Raw genomic sequence first — 15,365 nt, 5'->3', positions numbered from 1 at the left:
ATGGTGCAAAAGGGTCAGGAAACCGAGTCCCCTCCCATCCCAAAGCCCCATTTCCCTTCCACATTGCTGGTGTCTTTTGTCCTTCCAGAGAGCCCCGGCACAGAGCAGCAAATATGAGCCTAGTGATTCTTGGAGAGGGCTGTGTCCCATGAATGAACTGCCACTCGCTGGCTGCTGGCTTTATGTCTAGAGGCAAAGGATGTTATGAAATAGCTCCGGAATTTTCTTTTGGGGTCCCCTAGCGCTGCCAGCACCTCTTCTCCTATCACAACCAGGCCCTGAAATGAAGCTTCTCGCTCAGGGAAGAGAACAGGTACAGAGGAATCCACACCCAGCTTTGAGCATCAAAATAAGGGTTTTTAAGGTTTAAGTCTTTGATGAGCCAGTGGTCTTGAAAGCCAGGCTTTCCTGGAATCCCCAGAGTCACACGTGACCTGACCACGGTGGAAATCAGGGGACACATGCAAGATGCAGCCCTGGGGACAGAAAGGCACACCAGCAAGGAGGCGGCTGCCAGAGGGACTTGGGGGAGGTGACAGAGGTGACAGAGGTGACTTCTTGCTACGGCCCCACCAGGTGGCGAGATGGAGATGGGGAAAGCAAACAAAAACCACACAAACAACAAAGAAAACCTGCTCTCAGGCCCACGTAACGACCAGTGCCCTTTTGTACAGAAGCCCTGCCAGGTTTTGAACTTCAAGCAGGTCCGTGGGGGGAGAAAAGGGCCCAGTCCCATGGAAATTTCCTAGTAGGGTTTATTTTGAAGCAAAGGTTTGGCAGACGTGACCCAGTCTCCTTGGCTAGACAGGGCCTCTTTGAAAAGAGTCAAAAACAGCAGAAAGATGGGAAATGGTCCTAGAGTGAACTGGTTTTAGTGGAATCCTCTTCTTCCAAAAAGAACCGCCAGAGGCCAGCCCAGGCCTCCCTTGCTTTACAGAATTCAACTCAACTCACCTGTGGCCCGATGAGTTCGGCGAGTCAGCTCACCCTAATTCCCCAAACCTGGGCATGTTACCTGACGTGGCAAAAGGAACTTTGCAGGTGGGATGAAGGGAGGGTAGCCCGGGTCATCCAGGTGGACCTAATCAAGTCGCACGAGTCTTTAGAATCAGGGACCCTTCCTGAGCTGCAGTCAGAGGGAGCCGTGATTACCAAAGCGGCAGCAGACCTGCAGCATTGCCGGCTCTGAAGGTGGACGAAGAGGCCAGGAGCCGTGGGATGCCAGTGACCTCTGGACGCTGGGAAAGGCAGGGAAACAGATTCTCCCCCAGAACCCCCAGAAGTTACCGGCCCTGTCGACCATGACCTAAGTCCAGTGAGACTCAGGCTGGGTTTCCGACCTGTAGAACTGTAAATGGCAAATGTGGTTTAAGTTGCTAAGTCTGTGGACGTTTGTTACAGCAGCCATCAAAAACTCACCTGTCATCGTTCTTGAGCCTATGTGGCCGCTCCTGGGATGTGATTCCTAATCCTCGTGACCACCTGTGAGACTGGGCCTGTGATCCCCAATTCACAGATGGGGAAACTGAGGCTCTGTGAGATGAACTGACACCCTCGGGGACCTGAGCAGGGACGGGAACTCTGGGCTGACTCCAAGCTGCGTGGGCCTCTGGCTGCCTGCAGGTGAGGTGTGCGTCTAACTGCCTCCCAGGGGAGAGGCAGGGACTTGGTGGCAGCCTGTGTGGAAAGTGCTGGCACATTCAGGGGATTCAGGCAACGTCAGTCCTCTTGCCCCTTTTCCCAAATATCCGGTGTGGCAGCGCCAGTCTGGCTGCTAATTGGGTGACAGTTTCTTCCTGATTGCCACTACAAAACTATTATAAAATCAACCCTGGCCGGGCACAGGGGCTCGTGCTGTAATCCCAGCACTTTGGGAGGCCAAGGCAGGAAGACTGCTTGAGGCTAGGAGTCCAAGACCAGCCTGGGCAACATAGCGAGAGCCCATCTCTACAAAAACAGTGTTTTAAAATGAGCCAGGTAGGGTGGTGCACACCTGTGGTCCCAGATACTTGGGAGGCTGATGTGGAAGAATCGCTGTAGCCGGGTAGGTCAAGGCTGCAGTGAGCTGAGATGGTGCCACTGCACTCCAGCCTGGGCGACAGAGCAGGACTCTGTCTCAAAATCAGCCCTGGGATCTCATGGGCAAAAAATCTACCTATCCCCCACACCCTGTGCCCTCTTGGTGGGTAAAAGGCTAAGAGACTCTCATTGGCAGGAATGTGGTTGGAGCCCCAGCCACCCATGTTGGCCCTGAATGGTCGCTGTGTGACCTCGGGCCAGCCAGCACACCTCTCTGGAAATGCGTTGTTTGGGTTGGCAGAGCTCCCCCAAGGTTCCCTGCAGCACCAGCTACCTGGGAGCTGCTCGGGTCCCTGCCCGGGCACTGGGGATCAGGTCGGGCTGGCGGCTGCTACGTGTCAACACCTGCGGTCTGGCAGGTGCCCCAGAGTCCTCCAGTCAAGGCCAAACCCTCCTGCCCTCACCTTCCAAAAGGCAAAGGTGCAGATTGCTCTTCGCCATGAATTGGTGCTCACATTCCTCTCTTGACTGGGCCTATTTCCCGGACTGGGCCTGGGACTCTGGGCTCCCTCCCCGGGGAGCTTAGGTCAGGGCCTGGCCCTAAAGCTCTGTGTTCTATCAGCTTGGCTGACCTCAGGGCAGCCGCTCCTTGGAAGGGATGTGAGCCTACAGCTGCCAGGGAAAGTGGAATGGCCCAGGGGTCCCCAGCGGTACCCCCAGGCCTGGAGGGAATGGCTCCTTGAGTCAGTCTTTCTCATGCTGGCAGCAAAGTTGGGGGGCAGCAATCCTTGGCGTTCTACCAGGTGGAATTGTGTCCCCTAAAAATACACGTTTAAGGCCGGACGCGGTGGCTCACACCTGTAATCCCAGCACTTTGGGAGGCCGAGGCGGGTGCATCATGAAGTCAGGAGATCGAGACCATCCTGGCTAACACGGTGAAACCCCGTCTCTACTAAAAATACAGTTAGCCGGGCGAGGTGGTGGCGCCTGTAGTCCCAGCTACTCGGGAGGCTGAGGCAGGAGAATGGCATGAACCCGGGAGGTGGAGCTCGCAGTGAGCTGAGATCACGCCACTGTACTCTAGCCTGGGCAACAGCGCGAGACTCCATCTCAAAAAAAAAAAAAGATATGTTTAGGTCCTAACCCCCGAAACCCGTGAATGTTACCCTATTTTGAAATCGAGTCTTTGCAAATATAATTCGTTAAGATGAGGTCACACTGGAGTAGGTTGAACTTTAATCCAATGGCTGGTGTCCTTAGAAGAAGAGGGAAACTGGGTTGGGTGCAGTGGCTCACACCTGTAATCACAGCACTTTGGGAGGCCAAGGTGGGCAGATCACTTGAGGCCAGGAGTTCAAGACTAGCCTTGCCAACATGACAAAACCCCATCTCTACTACAAATACAAAAATTTAGCCAGGCTTGGTGGCACACGCCTGTAATTCCAGCTACTTGGGCGGCTGAGGCAGGAGAATCGCTTAAACCCGGGAGGCAGAGGCTGCAGTGAGCCGAGATTGTGCCACTGCACTCCAGGTGGAGGGAAACTGGCCGGGTGTGGTGGCTCACGTCTGTAATCCAAGCACTTTGGGAGGCCAAGGTGGGCGGATCACTTGAAGCCAGGAGTTCGAAACCAGCCTGGCCAACATGGTAAAACCCCGTCTCTACTAAAAATACAAAAATTAGCCAGGAGTCGTGGTGCACACCGGTAATTCTAGTTACTCAGGAGGCTGAGATGCAAGAATCGCTTAAACCCAGGAGGCGGAGGTTGCAGTGAGCCGAGACTGTGCCACTGTACTCCAGCCTGGGCAACAGAGCACGACTCCATCTCAAAAAAAACAGGATGGGGGTCGAGGGGAAATTTAGACACAAGCATGGGGAGAGGGCCACGTGAGGATGGAGGCAGAGGTTGCAGTGACGTGTCTACAAGCCGGGGAACGCCAAGGATTGCTGGCAGTGAGCAGGAGCTGGACGAGGCAGCAAGGACCTCCCCTAGAACTTTCAGAGAGATCATGGCTTTGCCCACACCTTGATTTCAGACTTCTGCCTCCAGAACAGAGAACACACATTTCTGCTGTCCTATGCCCCCAGTTACAGCAGCCTCAGGAGACACACACACCTGTCCACTGCCACCCATTGCCCAGTAGTCAACGCTTTAAGGAAACAAGAAAATCGGGTGTCCCTTGATAAATTCTAATTCAAGAACTGGCCCTTATTCAGATTTATGACCTACCTTCAGTGTTGGGGACTAAGCTGTCCTATTTTGAAGGGACCATGGACACAGATGGCGATCTTTACCTGCTGATCTTTTTTCATTCTCAAAAGCTTCTTCTGAATTTTTATGAAATTCAAAAGCCTGCGGACATGGGCTTTGGAGTCGAGAGAACTGGGTTCTGGGTCGGGTTCTGTCGCAAAGGTCCTGTGTGTGACTCTGGGTGAGAGGTTATGCCCTCAGGGTCTTCCAGTCCCCCTGCAGTTTGGAGTGAGGGTTGCTCTTGGCCAGTTGCCAGGTCCCATATGCAATGGCTCCACCTCCTCGCTCTTCCCCACTCCCCTCTCCCTATCCTCTGAGCCTATCCAGCACGGGTGGGGTGCCCCAACCTGCATTCAATACTGCAGAATAAATAAGTAAATCAAAAGTGAAGTTCTTCCACCTGCCCTCCAGAAGCTTGAATCGCCTCTGGGACTTGACTACTGAAGAGCTCTTTCCCTTTCCTGGTGGTCCTGGGTCAGGTAGAACGCCGTGGTTGTCAGTGACAGAAACTCAAACCAGAGGAAGCTTCAGCTCCAGTGCCATGCTGGGGGCCACAAAGGCTGAAACTGGGACCTCAGTGCTGAGAATGCACATTCTTGCCATCTGTTCTGTCTTGGCTGCTCTGCCGGGACCACATTTTCTCCCCAAGTGAGCAGGTTTTTCTCCCAGCAGTGGGAAACATGATGCAGGCAGCCCTGGCTTAGGTCTGCTTACCTTGGTGAAAAAGTTTTGAAAAGTCCTCTCTCCACCTATTTCAGAATAGAAACATCCAGGGAAGGACTCTGATTGGCTGGGTGTGGTCATGTGCCTAGCCCTGGAAATTATCATGGTGGCCACTGGGTGGGAGCTCTGTGATTGGCCAGGCCTGCGTCAGATGCATATCCAGGGATGGGGTCCTGTGACTGGCAGCTCTTCCAGCATCACCTGACTGGAATAAGCTCAACTCCTGGAAGGCTGGGAAGGAAGCAGAGTGGCCCAGGCCTCCCTTCTCTCTGCCGTCTGACAGCAACCCAAGGGTCCCTGGACTGGACGTCAGGGCCATGAGATCTCGGACTGCTGGTCATAGGTTTCTCACACATCTGTTAGCCTCAGGACATACTTTCAAGTGAACTTTTACTTGGAAGACCAACCTCAGTTGCTCTGGTTGAGGCAGGAAGGGATGGAAAGGAGAAGGGGAGGGCTCAGAGTCCCCTCCCTCCCACCCCCATCCATGACCCTCCACAGGCTGAGAGGCGTGGAGGCATCCCAACCCTGGGAAACCTGTGGACATCATGTCCCATGGTACAGATGGGGAAACTGAGGTACTGATAGCCGCACTTGCCCGAGGCCCCCCTCAAGGAAGGGAAGGAGGCCAGTTCCACCAGGTCCGTGGAAGCAAGTCAGCCTCCTTCTTGTCCAGACATTGGACCGAGTCCTTTGAATTCCCGGCAAAAGGGAGAGGCCCACAAGGAATTTTAGAGTTCAAATTAGGATGGTTCACTCTGGCTCTGTAACCTGCTGCGTGGCCAGCTTGGGGAGGGATGCTGCGGCCCAGCGGGCTGACGGGTAACTTCAGCCGGGGCAACATGGTTCTTTTTCAGCCTCAGCCCTATTGAAACAGAAGCAGGCTCCAGGCCTGAGGTTGTGCCCGCAGGACTCACTGAGTCCAGTGGCTCGGCCCAGCCCGGGACGTGCAGCCACTGAAAGCCACAGAGGCCTCCCCACCCAGGCAGCCTCCTCTGCTCCACACAGACCACACTCCTGCACTGTTGTCTGTTGGCAGTTGCCACTCAGTGCCGCCTCCCAGGAAGGGGTCAGGTCAGACTGGGTATGGCCACCCTGGCCCTCCCGGGAACACCCAGGCGCACACCCGCTGCCAGGAAGGCCCTGTGGGGAATGTGTGTGGGGACAACATCTGCAGAGCTGTCCAGTGCCAGGAGGACACCAGTCGGCCATGCCCATGAGACCTGAAGCCACCTTCTCACCCTCAGACCCCATATTGCAGAAGAGGAAGCTGAGGTCCTGGGAGGAGGAATTCCTCCTGCTGACAGTCCCTGGTACTTTGACACCCACAATGACAGAGAGACAAGGCCCATCCTGCCAGGGATGCAGCGTGTTTGGGGGTTGAATGGAGTGTGGGGCCCCTGGAGTGGAGCGCTGGGCTGACTCGGTTGCCGGGGGTGTGAGGCCAGTGCGTGAAGGCTGTGGGCCATCCTGGGAGAGATGCCCAAGCCTGGCATTGTGGTGGTGGCAGTGTTGTGGTGTTGTGGTCCCTGGAGCTGCCCAGTGGAGGTGGGGACCACGGCCGCACAGCCCTGACACGATCCTGCATGGGACCATCGCACACCTTAGCAAGGAGGCTTTGTGGTCAACGAACACAGGGGTAGAACCCAGCTCTGATGCAAACATATTCTGGAACTTTGTAAAGTCCCTTCCTCGCTGCAGGCCTCAGTTTGTCCATCTGCAAAAAAAGAAGGCTGGACTCAAGCTGTTTCTCATCAGGTGTTCCTTAAGGCATCATCCCTTCAGATGCGGCACCCGAAAAAGATGACGGCTACAGGGGGCTGAGTGGTGGTCCACAGAAACATGTCCACATTCTAATCCCCAGAAACTCTGAGTATTTACGCAATATGGCAAAAGACGGGATGACTTGAAACATCCCGAGAGGAGGAGCTGGTTCTGTTATCCAGGTGGGCTCTGAATGCAACCACCTGCCTCCTTGTAAGAAAGTGGAAGGAGGAGTTTGGGGAGAGACGCAGAAAACAGGAGGCAGGTGAAGCCAGAGGCTGCGTTTGGAGCAGTGCAGCCACCAGCCATGGAATGCAAAGGATCGCCGGCCACCACCAGAAGCTGGAGGGGCCAAGAGGGGTCCCCAGCGGGAGCACAGCCCCGCTGATACCTTGGTTTCAGACCTCTGGCCTCCAGAATGTGGAAGAATAGAGTTCTGTTGTCTAAGTCACATGGTTTTTGGTAATTTGTTATAGCAGCCACAGGAAACGAATACAGTAGCCGAACGTGGGTGCAAAATGCCACATTCTCCGTCGGCTTTGTGGAGTATGGTAATGCCCATCGTAGAGCAAAGGATCTGAGAAGTCCTGCAGGGAAGAAAATGTTCCATTTTCACACGCTTATTCAATTACGCAAGCACCCATTTCCATACACCCATGAACTTCCCATGGGAGATACTTTGGGAAATGTTGGACTAGAAAATCCCTGAGGTCGTCTTCTCCATGTTGAAAATTCTGTGGCTAGCCAGGTGCGGTGGCTCACACCTGTAATCCCAGCACTTTCGGAGGCCGAGGCGGGTGGATCACGAGGTCAGGAGTTTGAAACTGGCCTGACCAACATGGTGAAACCCTGTCTCTACTAAAAATACAAAAATTAGCCGGGCATGGTGGTGCGTGTCTGTAATCCCAGCTACTCAGGAGGCTGAGGCAGGAGAATCGTTTGAACCCAGGAGGTGGAGGTTGCAGTGAGCCGAGATCTCGCCGCTGCTCTCCAGTCTGGCGACAGAGGGAGACTCCATCTGAAAAAAAAAATTCTGTGATTTTGACAATGGGAAGCCAACTCGCAAAAGGAACTTGTCTGCTTAATTAGAGGCTTTTTTTTTTTTTTTTTTTTTTAGTAGTCCAGAAGCTTTCCTATTCTGGGGGGGATGCCAAAGCAGTTCCGGGAAGAATAGACTCTTCTTAATTAGACTTGAATGCCACTGAGCACACAGGAGCCTGAGCTGGAGGGGATGAGTGTGTGAACTCCAACAATTGTGTTGTACTTTCTAAAGGATTCTTTCCTTACACCCTGTTCCCAAAGGTGGAGTGAAAGCCTGAGTGAAAGGCTTTGCATTTCCAAGACCTCTTCAGAGTGCCACCTTACCCTCCAGAGCCCAGGAGGTTGAAGCTGCTGTAAGCCATGATTGCACCACTGCACTCCAGCCTGGGCAACACAGCAAGACCCTGGGGAAAAAAAAACCAAAACCGCCTTCCAGAGGTCATACAGATTTAAACTTCCAGCAACACAGACTAGCAGTGTTCACTTCCCCGCGTCCGTGCCAACACGGGCATTTTCATGGTTTACATCTTTAAACGGTCCTGTGTATTTTTACCACAAAGATAAATAAGAATTGTTGAGTTATCTGAGTTTCCATTCAGTTGTGCCCAGAGCAGCCTCCCCGAGCCCATCACTGCCAACAGAGGACTGTGCCAGTGACCAGTCAGCAGTGGCCCGAGGTCAGGCCAGACTTTGCAGAGGAAACAGCAGACCTCACTCAGATTTGGCCTGAAATACTAAACTCTGAAAAACAGACCATTCCGTGTCATAGGATCCTTCCGGGGGGACAGTCAGGAAGCCCTGGGTTTTGCCCTGGCTCAGCTCCTTTCTAGCTGTGACCTTGGGAACTCACATGGCCTCTTGGTGCCTCAGTTTCCCCATCTTTGAGGCGGGATAGTGATAACCTCAGCCTCTATGAGCTGTGGTGAGGATTAAGTTATTTTGTTAGCAGCAGTGAATCCATACGGGTCTGCAGCAACTTGATTCTTGTCTCCTTGGAAGAAAGAGTTTGGCCAAGGGGCATAAAGTGAGAGACCAAGGCAAGTGTTAGAGGAGGAGTGAAGGTTTATTCAAAAGTTTTAGAGCAGAAATGAAGTAAAGTACACTTGGAAGGAGGGCTAATCAAGCGGGTGGCTTCGAGAGATGCAGGTGCTCTATTCAGCCTTTGACTTGGGGCTTCGTACGTTGGCGTGGTTCTGGGGTTTGCGTGTCTCCTCCCTTGATTTTTCCCTGGGGTGGGCTGTCTGCATGCGCAGTGGCCTGGCAGCACTTGGAAGGGGCTGCCAGCACTGTGTTTACTGAAGTTGCGTGCATGCTCAGTTGAGGCGACCGGAACAGTTGAGTGTTCCTCCTAGAGGAAGGTCATCGAGTGAAAGTGAAACTCCGCCATTTTGCCTCTTAGTGTGCATGCTTGAGCCCGCTAGCCCCACTCCTGAGATCTTATCAGGAAGCTGCCGAGCACCAGCTCCAGGTGTTTCTTTCTTCTTTCTTTCTTTTTGTTTTGGAGACAGTCTCACCCTGTGGCCCAGGCTGGAGGGAAATGGCATGATCTCAGCTCACTGTAACCTCCGCCTCCTGGGTTCAAGAGATTCTCATGCCTCAGCCTCCTGAGTAGCTGGAATTACAGGCGTATGCCACCATGCCTGGATAATGTTTGTATTTTTAGTAGAGACGGGGTTTTCACCATGTTGGCCAGGCCGGTCTCAAACCCCTGACCTCAGGGGGTCCTCCCTCCTCAGCCTCCCAAAGTCCTGGGATTACAGATGTGAGCCACCACGCTCGGCCTCCAGGTGTTTCTCTCGGGAGCCTGCCTTTCCCTGGTGCTGGCTGCAGTAAATTGTTATTTTAGAGACGGTTTAGCAACTGCCTGACCATCACCTGAGGGTCTCCTGATACTCCTGGGGGAGGGGGCCTTTCCTACCCTGCTCATGTCTGCCTTGTAGAGACAATTTCCTGACAATTTCCTTGTAGGGACGTAACCCTCATATGAGCTAGGGCCCCAGACAGCTCAGTCTGGAGAGAGTCACAAACATGCACAGTCCAGTCTTGGAAAGGAATCTGGGATTTGACTTGCATGTCTCTAGAACATTGAAAGGAATCCACAATTATGTTTCTCGAAATCCTGCTTCCTCCCTCCCTGCTTCTCCTATATCCTGCACTGGCTCCAGAACCTTCAGTCACCTAGAACTGCCCCAGACATCCAGCCCTCATTTCTGCCTCTCGTCCTCCCCTCGCCTCCCTCAGCCTTTGCTTGGATTAGGGGAAGGAGTTTCCTTCTCCAGTTCTGCTTGTTTCCTCATGGCCTCCTCTAGAATCTGGATTCCCCGCCATAAAGGACAGCTTCCTGTCCCCTCCTTCCTCTCTAGGTCCTGTCTCCCACGGCCCCTTCCCTGACTCTGCTAGAGGGGGACCAGCCTGGGAAAGGCAGAGCTCCTCTTGGAGAGCAGAGGAGGAGGAAAGCCAAGGGTCAGACACAGTGCTCCTTAACCGGCAAAGAACAGTCCCTACATGCATCCTGTGTTTCTCTGTCTGCCCTGCAGCTGGTCCCCCTCGGCCCCGTCACTGTCTCCTCTTCTGCTGGAGCCTTTTCTTGTCTTTATGAGCCTTCCCCTGGTTAGGCATGTTCTTTCTCCCTCCCACTCTGCCCAAGGAGAGGTGAGAGGGGGTGAAGGAGACCCTGAACTTTGTGGCCAGAACACGACAGAGGCCCCAGTTTTGGGAGGGGTGGGAGTGGGAGGACCGTCTTCAGTGGCTGCTTTCTCCAGTCTCTTCCAATACCCTCCCCCAACCCCCCCACCACATTGCTGAAGGGCCTTAGTTAGTCCCCAGCTTCCGCACTTTCAGGGCATGTGTTCCAATCAAGCTCCTCCGGCGGGTCTCCTTCCTCCCCACCGGTCCTCACCCTCCTCACTGGCGTTCCTGAGAGCCCCAGCGTGCCGGGAGGTGGTGCCCACCCCCATAGCCCAGCCTTGCCCTGACCCATGTCCTCACCCCTAGCACCTGGAGGTGACTTTGCTGATGACACGGTGGGAGCAAGATTCAGGTGGGGTAGAGCAGAGGGGTGGGGTCCGCCTCGGGACAAGCTGAACCTCTCAGAGCCTCAGCTTCCTCCGTCGAATGGGTGTGGTGACCTCTCCCACCCCTCATGGGGCGCAGTGGGATCTGGAGCCCTTAGGTGTGCTTCAGATATGGGGTTGACGAGAGGGCATGGGTCATTCCCTTACTCTGTGCCAGCACTTGCTTGCTGTTCATTCACTGTGCTGTGCTAGGAGGCGATACTGCGAGGAACCAGTCTGGTGGCCGGGACGGACGCAGCAGCTGTCAACCACATACCTGGGGTTCAGGTGCTGTTATGAGGGCATGGGCCTATGGGACTCCGAGGAGGGGAACTAACCCTGCCCGGGGATGACCAGGGAGGCTCCCTGGAAGAGGTAGTGTCTGAGCCAGGCCTTGAACAATGACTGAGCAGTAGCCATTCATTTTTTCATTCATGTTGTTAACAAGCATCTGTTCCAAGTCTGTAAAGCACAAATGCGCATTGAGTTGGAAAACAAGGGCCCGTAGGAGCTGCCCTGGGAGGGTTGGCCGGGAGGACAGAGGACATCTCTGACCTCCCTTTCAGGCAAGTACCAGGTCCAGGGCTTGGCCAGGCTGGGTGTGGGTATGGGAGTGGGCATGGCTGGCCCACCCCAGTGGGCCACAGAGCCAAGGGGGCCTGAGCCTCATCCATTAGGTGTGGTGTGGCCACGCGGTGGGGGACAGGAAAGGAGCTCTGACTGTTGGCAGGGATAGATCTTCAAGACATGTTGTGACATGCACAATAGCAAAGTGAATGCTTGCTACCATTTGTGCATAAACACATCCGTGAGCAAATGTGTGTATGCACGCACACCTGTCAGCTCGAAACACGGGTACACACGCACACACACCTGTCAGCTCGAAACGTGGGTACTCACGCACACACACCTGTCAGCTCGAAACGTGGGTACTCACGCACACGCACCTGTCAGCTCGAAACGTGGGTACGCACGCACACGCACCTGTCAGCTCGAAACGTGGGTACGCGCGCACACGCACCTGTCAGCTCGAAACGTGGGTGTGCGCGCACACGCACCTGTCAGCTCGAAGCGTGGGTGTGCGCGCACACGCACCTGTCAGCTCGAAGCGTGGGTGTGCGCGCACAAGCACCTGTCAGCTTGAACATGCTCGGAGACCATCTAGGCCCTGAGTGGGTACCACCCACTCAAAACATGAACTTACTAGTTTTCAAATAAATAGAGGTTAAAAAACCCTAAAGACCCTGGCTTTAGAGGGTCCAGGTTTTGACCCTGAGCCTCGGTTTTCCCCTCACAGCTCCCGCTCCCTGGCGCTTTTGTGAGGAGTTGGCACACGAGGGGTGGGCGGACTGGGAGCCGGCCGAGCTAAGGGTTTGACTGTTGGTAGCTGCTGCTGCTGCTGTTTCTGTTTCTGGTGTTACACCTACTTTCCCTGCCCCCCAACCCCTCGAGTGATGGGGAAGAGCCGGGGAAGCCCCAACCTTCCTTGGGTCTGGGTGCCTCCCGTGTCTCCAAGATTTCTCCCACTACAGTTTGGAAACGGAGCTTCAGAGACCTGAATTCCGTCTCGTTCCAAGCACGCTCGCGCATACAACCAGACATACAATCTCACAAAATTGCATACACACATACAGCCATGCAAAATTACATGTGCACACAATTATCTCACGATCACTCAAAATCACATACAAAACCACACAGGGATGCCAGCTACACTTATGTAATCACAAAGTGTCACACACAATCACACAATCACAATCACACAGTCACACAATCACACACATGCAATCATGAGCACAATTGCAAACAGTCGCACACAGAATCATGCAGCTGCGCACAATCACAATCACATATTCACACACACGCACAATCATGCACAATCACGCACGCAATGATATACACAGTCACACGATCACACATAATCACACAATCACACTCACAGTCACACACACACACACACAATCACAGACGCACAATGCAGCAAGCCCAGCTGCTGAGGTACTCAGCTCCTTCTGGATGAACAAGTGTACCCCAATCCCAGCCCAGTCCTGGCTGCCCAGGCCCCAGCAAGGAAGGGCTGGGCCAGGAGGGCAGCCCCAACGATGTTGTCCCCAGACCCCGAAGGTGGGGCTCAGAGCCTCTGGCCCCAGTAGGAAGCTCGTCTCTAAAGCGCCCCAGTCCACCAACCACTCACAAGCTCTAGCTTAACGGGGGCCCTGCTGTGACCTCAGCCTCCCAGGGAAGGAGGGGCTGGAGGGCTGCGAAGAGCCCAGACAGGAAGAGGCTGGCCCTGCAGTGCCCTCCTGGGGTAGATGGAGTCATCTTACGGCAGAGGCAGATCCTACAAGTGGTGCCTGTCCACTCAGCCTCTTCCCCTGTGAAGCTCCAGTTCTTGGCAGGAAGCCTGATCTTTGTGATGGGGGACAGTGGTGGCCATGGCTGGCACTCCCTGCCTGTTTACTCCCCTCTCCGGAGCTGCTTTCCCTAGAAAGGAGCAGAGGCCCTTGATGGGGCACAGCAGAACCTGGATGTGTTCCTAAGGGAGCATCAGACAATCCCCAATTGAGGAACATTCTACAAAATATCTGGCCAGTGCTAGGCAGGAGAGGCTGAGGAACTGTCTCCAGCTGAGGAGTCCCAGGAGATGTGACCACTGTGAGAGCCGGACTGGATCCAGGGCCAGGTGAAGGGCCCCTCAGGACATTGTGAGATCTGGAGAAGGCTGTGGACGAGTTGACGGTGGTGCCTCCATGCCAGCTTTCTAGCATCAATAATTGCCCAGGGGTTAGGCCAGGTGCGGTGGCTCACGCCGGTAATCCCAGCACTTTTTTTTTTTTTTTTTTTGAGACAGAGTCTCGCTCTGTGGCCCAGGCTGGAGTGCAGTGGCCAGATCTCAGCTCACTGCAAGCTCCGCCTCCCAGGTTCATGCCATTCTCCTGCCTCAGCCTCCCGAGTAGCTGGGACTACAGGCGCCCGCCACCTCGCCCGGCTAGTTTTTTGTATTTTTTAGTAGAGACGGGGTTTCACCGTGTCAGCCAGGATGGTCTCGATCTCCTGACCTCGTGATCCGCCTGTCTCGGCCTCCCAAAGTGCTGGGATTACAGGCTTGAGCCACCGCGCCCGGCCAATCCCAGCACTTTGGGAGGCTGAGGTGGGTGGATCACCTGAGGTCAGGAGTTTGAGACCAGCCTGGCCAACATGGTGAAATCCCATCTCTAATTTAAAAATATATATATATTAAAAGGCTGGGCACAGTGGCTCATGCCTGTAATCCCAGCACTTTGGAAGGCCAAGGCAGGTGGATCACCTGAGGTCAGGAGTTCGAGACCAGCCTGGCCAACATGGCGAAACCCCGTCTCAAAATACAAAAATTAGCTGGATGTGGTTGCATGTACCTGTAATCCCAACTACTCAGGAGGCTGACATAGGAGAATCACTTGAACCCAGGAGGCGGACGTTGCAGTGAGCCGCAGTCGTGCCTCTGTGCTCCAGCCTGGGCAACAGAGTGAGACTCCGTCTCAAAAGAAAAAAAAACAAAAATTAGCTAGGTATGGTGGCGGGTGCCTATAGTCCCAGCTACTTGGGAGGCTGAGGCAGGAGAATTATTTGAACCTGGGAGGTGGAGATTGCAGTGAGCTGAGATCATGCCACTGCACTCCAGCCTGGGCGACAGAGTGAGACTCCACCTCAAAAAAAAAAAACAAACACACACACACACAAACAAAAATTAGCCAGACATGGTGGTGTGTGCCTATAGTCCTAGCTACTTGGGAGGCTGAGGCAAGAGAATCATTTGAACCGGGGAGGCGGAGGTTGCAGTGAGCTGAGGTCATGCCACTGCACTCCAGCCTGGGCAACAGAGCAAGACACCATCTCAAAAAATAAATAAATAAATAATTGCTCAGTGGTTAGATGGGACATTAGCATTTGGGGATGCTTGACATTTTGACCTGGATGATTAAAAAATGGGGGATGGGCCAGATGTGGTGGCTCATGCCTGTAATCCCAGCACTTTGGGAGGTTGAGATGGGCGGATCACGAGGTCAGGAGATCGAGACCACCCTGGCTAACACGGTGAAACCCCGTCTCTACTAAAAATATAAAAAAAAACTAGCCGGGCGTAGTGGCGGGCGCCTATAGTCCCAGCTACTCAGGAGGCTGAGGCAGGAGAATGGCGTGAACCCGGGAGGCGGAGCTTGCAGTGAGGGGAGATCGTGCCACCGCACTCCAGCCTGGGTGACTGAGGAAGACTCCGTCTCAAAAAAAAAAAAAAAAACGGGGGGAGATGCTGGGCCAGACACAGTGGCTTATGCCTGTAATCCCAGCACTTTGGGAGGCTGAGGCAGGCGGATCACAAGGTCAGGAGTTTGAGACCAGCCTGGCCAACACGGTGAAACCCTGTCTCTACTAAAAATACAAAAATTAGCCAGGCGAGGTGGGCAGGCACCTGTAATCCCAGCTACTCGGGAGGCTGAGGCAGGAGAATCGCTTGAAACCAGAAGGTGGAGGTTGCAGT

This window comes from Papio anubis, chromosome 18 (genome assembly GCF_008728515.1).
Source record: "Papio anubis isolate 15944 chromosome 18, Panubis1.0, whole genome shotgun sequence".
In the NCBI taxonomy this organism is placed as follows: domain Eukaryota; kingdom Metazoa; phylum Chordata; class Mammalia; order Primates; family Cercopithecidae; genus Papio; species Papio anubis.
This window is presented reverse-complemented; position numbering follows the sequence as displayed.